Raw genomic sequence first — 5,872 nt, 5'->3', positions numbered from 1 at the left:
CATATTCCAGGAGCTCTCTGTACATTCTTTCTCCAGCAGGGTGGTTGGTCTGTGTTCTAAGAAGAAGAATTCTAAGATGGCAAACACTTGTCAAGCTTCTGTTTGCTTCAAACTTGCTAATATCTCATTTACCAAAGCAAGTCTTTGGACCAAACTCAGACTAAGGATGGGAAGGAACAACACAAGGGCAGAAGTTCTGAGAGATGTGGTTCATTGGGGGACCACCAATGTAACAATAATAAAATTAGTGCTCGCTTTGGCAGCACATATACTAAAATTGGAATGATACAGAGAAGATTAGCATGGCCCCTGCGCAAGGATGACACACAAATTCGTGAAGTGTTCCATATTTTTGTGAAGTAAGCCAGAAAGAAAAACACCAATACAGTATACTAACACATATATATGGAATTTAGAAAGATGGTAACAATAACCCTGTGTACGAGACAGCAAAAGAGACACTGATGTATAGATCAGCCTTATGGACTCTGTGGGAGAGGGAGAGGGTGGGGAGATTTGGGAGAATAGCATTGAAACATGTATAATATCATGTATGAAACGAGTCGCCAGTCCAGGTTCGATGCACGATACTGGATGCTTGGGGCTGGTGCACTGGGACGACCCAGAGGGATGGTATGGGGAGGGAGGAGGGAGGAGGGTTCAGAATGGGGAACACAGGTATACCTGTGGCAGATTCATTTTGATATTTGGCAAAACTAATACAATATTGTAAAGTTTAAAAATAAAATAAAATAAAAAAAACAATAATAAAATTAAAAAAAAATTTTTAACTAAATTGTGCTTAAAATTATATAAATACATATTCTATTTTTTCTGAATAAGGCAGAATTATGATATTTGGAAAATAGAGCTGATGTTCTAAAGATCGGAAGATGGCATCAGTATTTGGGGCTCTTGGGGCTTCCCTGATGGCTCAGTGGGTAAAGTATCCGAATAGTAAAGAATTTAATTGCAGGAGATGTGCAACCCACTCCAGTATACTTGCCTGGAAAATTCCATGGACATAGGAGCTTGGCAGACTGCAGTCCATGAGGTTGCAAAGAGTCAGGCACAACTGAACATGTGGCACACAGTTAATGGCATGAAGAGCTATAAAATCACACCAGATTACACCAACCAAACCAACTGATCAAGTCATACGTATTTATTGAGCACCTAGTAAGTCACCACCACTCTGCAAGCTGGTGTAAGAGACACTTTTTCCTGCAGTCAGGGAACCTACAATGGAGCTGAATACAAATAATATTTAGTGTTGGAAACAGTGCAGGACAGAATATAGTCAGCTCCCAGGGCACTGGAGCCCTGAGCTTCCAGGTAGGAAAAGAGGCAAAATGTGAAGGATCATGCAAAAGGTTTTTATGGATCACTTCTCCTCACTTTTTCATTGGCTCAAAATCAGTTAATGACCCCACCTAGATGCAAATAATGTGGGAAATATATTCCTGGGGCCAGCAGCCACTTTCCAGAACAATTTTACACTCTGGAAGGGGAGAACCAATCCTTGGTAGGCAGCTAGTCATTTCTGTCTCCTGCATAGATTATGTTAAGAGTTCCCATGACTTTTGGGTATTTCTTTTCCTCATCTCTTCACATTATTTACATACTATTGATTCTGTCCCTCTCTCATCTCCTTCCACCTCCTCAGAGTCACTCATGAAGTTATACTCATATTTTCTAGTTGATTTATAGGCCTGGCTGTCTAACCAGCCACTCAGAATCATCTTTGGAATTTACTTCCATGAAGAGCTCACTGTATGAGATAAGGAAATAGTTTGTGAGTCCCATAAGCATCGTTTGCTACTCTATTATAAATCTAGATTAAAAAAATAGAGAAATGAGAAAGTTGAATCTACTCTGACTTCCTAAAAAGTAATGTATTATGTGATATTGTTGTAGGAAGGGTGACCCCTTCCAGGGCCAAACTGGGCTCTTGTCTAACACTCGGAAATGAACTGTCTGAGGAGACACATGTGCTAACAAAGCAAGAGATTTTATTGGGAAAGGGCACCCAGGTGGAGAGCAGTAGGGTAAGGGAACCCAGGAGAACAGCTCTGCCATGTGGATTGCAGTCTTGGGTTTTATGGTGATGAGATTAGTTTCCGGGGTGTCTTTAGCCAATTATTCTGACTCAGAGTCCTTCCTGGGGGTGCACGCCTTGTTCAGCCAAGATGGATGCCAGAGAGAAGGATTCTGGGAGGTGGTCGGATATGTGGTGTCACCTTTTGATCTTTCCTGAACTCTTCTGGTTGGTGGTGGCTTATTAGTTCCGTGTTCCTTACCAGGACCTCCTGTCCTAAAACAGCTCATGAAAATGGTTACTAAAGGGCCTGGCCAGGATGGGTGGTTTCAGTCAGTGTGCTTCCCCTAACAATATCACTTAATATGTGGAATCTAAAAAATGATACAAAAAATTATTTATAAGACAAATAGACTCACAGACATAGAAAATGAACTTATGGCTATCAAAGGGGATAGTGGGGAAAAGGAGAGAGTTAATTAGGAGTTTGGGATTAACATATACACACTATTATATACCAATAGGTTAGCAATAAGGACCTACTGTGTAGCACAGGGAATTATACTCAATGTCTGATAATAACTTATAATGGAAAAGAATCTGAACAAGAATATATATACATGTATAACCTAATCACTTTGCTGTACACTTGAAACTAACACAACATTATAAATTAACTATACTTCAATTAAATAAAATATTTATTCAATTAAATAAAGAGGACTTTCCAGGTTTGATGCATGAGACAGGGTGCTCATAGCTGGTGTATCGAGGTGACCCTGAGGGATGGGATGGGGAGGGAGGTGGGAGGAAGTTCAGGATGGGGAACACATGTACACCCATGGCTGATTCATGTCAAGGTATGGCAAAAACCACTACAATGTTGTAAAGTAATTAGCCTCCAATTAAAATAAATAAATAATTTTTTTTTTTTTTAAAAAAGAGGACTTTCTTGGTGGCTCAGATGGTAAAGGGTCTGCCTATAATGCGGGAGACTCAGGTTTGATCCCCAGGTTGGGAAGATCCCCTGAAGAAGGAAATGACAACCCACTCTAGTACTCTCGCCTGGAAAATCCCATGGACGGAGGAGCCTGGTAGGCTACAGTCTATGGGGTCGCAAAGAGTCGGACAGGACTGATCGACTTCATTTTCACTTTCTTTCAATTAAATAAAGAAGTATTGAAATTAACAACCTCATTTGTTCTGTGAACTGCTCAGCACTAAGATGGTTATTAAAGAGCATTAAGTGATGAGAGATTTCAGTGATTATATGGTTTACAAAATTACCCTTAACTCTATGTTCTAGTATTTAAGTAATATTAATTTGATCTTAATTTTGACAAGTATTTACCAGTCTGCTGCTTGGTATAACTCACTTCTATAGAGATCTCAAAAGAGACAAAGAAAAAAAAAATTTTGGGGGGCCAGTTTCTGTTCACAAAAGTTTTCATATTTTATTGTGAACCAACTCTCTATTGGATCTGTTGGACAAATTCTTACCAAAATGCATGTCTCTGATGTGAGATATTTTTGACATGGAAACAAACTGCAGTGTGGCTGAACATTGCCAGTTGGATATATTTTGTGGTCACAGAAATCATTCAACTGGGTTCAAACCCTTAGATTTAGGGTGGCACAAAAGGGAAAAATGAGAAAATGACTCAAGGGGATAATTTAGAGGCTGCTTTCTAATTTTCACTCAAAATCTCTGCTGGATAAATTACTTAACCTTCATGTCAAGAGAATGAAGGCTCCATTTCTTAAATTTCCACTATGCCTGGGCCAGATGGTCTAATTACTCATTACCTTTTTTTCACTTATCCACAAAATGAGAATAATGACTTCTGCCCACTTACCTTTCAGGGTGAGCTCTGGGCTGACAGGAAAAAATTTCATTGTTAAGAAAAGGTACTTATTACCTAGGTACAGACTTTCTTTTATCCTAGCCCCACTGCTTTTAGTAACATACAGCTGGCGAGGAAAAAGGAATTCTCCTTAGTAACAAATGTATAAAATTACCTGCTCTGCCCAACTGCATATTTCATATAAAGGCCAAACTGGAGTGTGTAAAACAAGAGCTGGAGAGGAAATTCATGCAGTTGGAATGTGAGTGCTTCATAGGATCTTTGGCAGAGCTGACTACCAGGGAGTGCCCTAATGCACCATACCAATGTCAAGGTTCCAGCTGAAGCTGGGATCTGCTTGCAGTGAGTAGAAATTTTGGATACTGAGAATTCCACTCGGTTTGGTGAACACTGGGGTTTCTGAGCTGAGATTATGAGCCAGACCCAGGCCACGTGCCAAGGGAGCATCACTACTTTATAAGAAGCCATGAGATTAGGTGGAGAAGGAAATAGCAACCTACTCCAGTATTCTTGCCTGAGAATTCCATGGACAGAGGAACCTGGCCGGCTACAGTCCATGGGGTCACAGGGAGTCAGACATGACTGAGCAACATGCACACATTAGATTAGGGGCCTAGGGCAGGAGGCTCACCACAAAAGGCAGTGGGGGTGAGATGTGCCGTAATCCAAGGCAGGCACAGGCTGTGTTCTGGACACCATTTCGTGGTGATGAGGACTTGGTCAAGTCCCTTAACTTTGACCTCTTATCTATAAATACGACTGGATGGTATTCCATCTGTGTTTTCCAGAGCCCAGGGGCCTAGGGGCAATTCTCAGTTTTCAAAATGACCAGTAGAAACCCTGCCTTTATTTAGCAACATAGAATAATGGATCCTCACCCCTTCTCCAGTTTGAGCTGGCATGATTAAAGCTCAGTGTGGTCATATTAATGACTTCATGCTAAGCCAAAGCCTGTATTAGCAGTTATATAGATCTTTGATAACATGGAAAATATTTAGGAAATACAGGTAGTGATATTCTTTCAAAGCAGAAGGTCATGGGAAAAGTGTAATAAAAGGATATTCATATATACCCTTATATTCTTATACTTTATGATAGAATGATTGGATTGCAAAGGTTGCTCTCCATCTTTGGGTTTGCAGTCAGGCTGACCAGTTGCACAGCAAAAATTTCCTCATCATCTAGTTCCCTCTGGTTTTCAAGGGGAGGCCTTGGCAGGCATGTAGTTTTGCAAGCAGCAGTAATGCCTTCTGTTTTTCTATTTTGTTTATATTCTTTTCACTGCTGTTGGTGGTGACCCACATACTGCTGTTGGCTTAGAAAGATGTCATCGTTTTTTCTATGAAGTGATAATAAAAGTGGGAAAGTGTAACTTTAAAAAATGTATATTTAATTATTTGGCTGCGTTGGGTCTTAGTTGCTGCAGTATCTTTTGTTGCGGCTCCAGGACTTAGTTGCCCCACATATATGGGATCTTAGTTCCCCAACCAGGGATAGAACACGGGTCCCCTGCTTTGAAAGGTGGATTCTTAACCACTGGACTGCCTGGGAAGTCCCAACTTGTTTTTAAAATGAAACCAAGCCAATGGTAAGGTGCAGTTTAACAATACAATTTTAAGAAGAATAGTGATATTAATAATAAGCAGGACCTGGGATTTATAATCCCAGTTCATATTCCTAGGATGACTTGGAAGGGCGGAAGGAAAAGGGCTGCCATATTGGGGGTGGGGGCGGGGAGGAAGGAGAAGAAGAAAATCCATGCTTTCACCTGAAGGAGCGTCAGTCCTAAGTATAATGTTAGGCCCATCATGGAACTAACAGAACATGGTCTAGTTTGATTACGCCCTTGGTGAACAGTGCCTTTACCACACTTGCAGTCTTCTTTCTTGATACTAGGGAAATATTTTGCAACAATGGCATGGCAAGTTGCATTTCTAACTTAAGATCTGAAGGACATAGTTATGCATGA

General features: G+C 40.6%; 1 non-coding gene across 1 annotated transcript; it reads left to right on the top strand.

The window, feature by feature from the left end:
• The first annotated feature begins 247 nt into the window (after nt 1–247).
• Nucleotides 248–354, top strand: LOC113883056. Its single transcript, XR_003508542.1, has one exon. It is a non-coding gene; the product is annotated as a U6 spliceosomal RNA (small nuclear RNA).
• Nucleotides 355–5,872: the final 5,518 nt, after the last annotated feature.

This window comes from Bos indicus x Bos taurus, chromosome 24 (genome assembly GCF_003369695.1).
Source record: "Bos indicus x Bos taurus breed Angus x Brahman F1 hybrid chromosome 24, Bos_hybrid_MaternalHap_v2.0, whole genome shotgun sequence".
NCBI lineage: Eukaryota > Metazoa > Chordata > Mammalia > Artiodactyla > Bovidae > Bos > Bos indicus x Bos taurus.
This window is presented reverse-complemented; position numbering and strand designations above follow the sequence as displayed.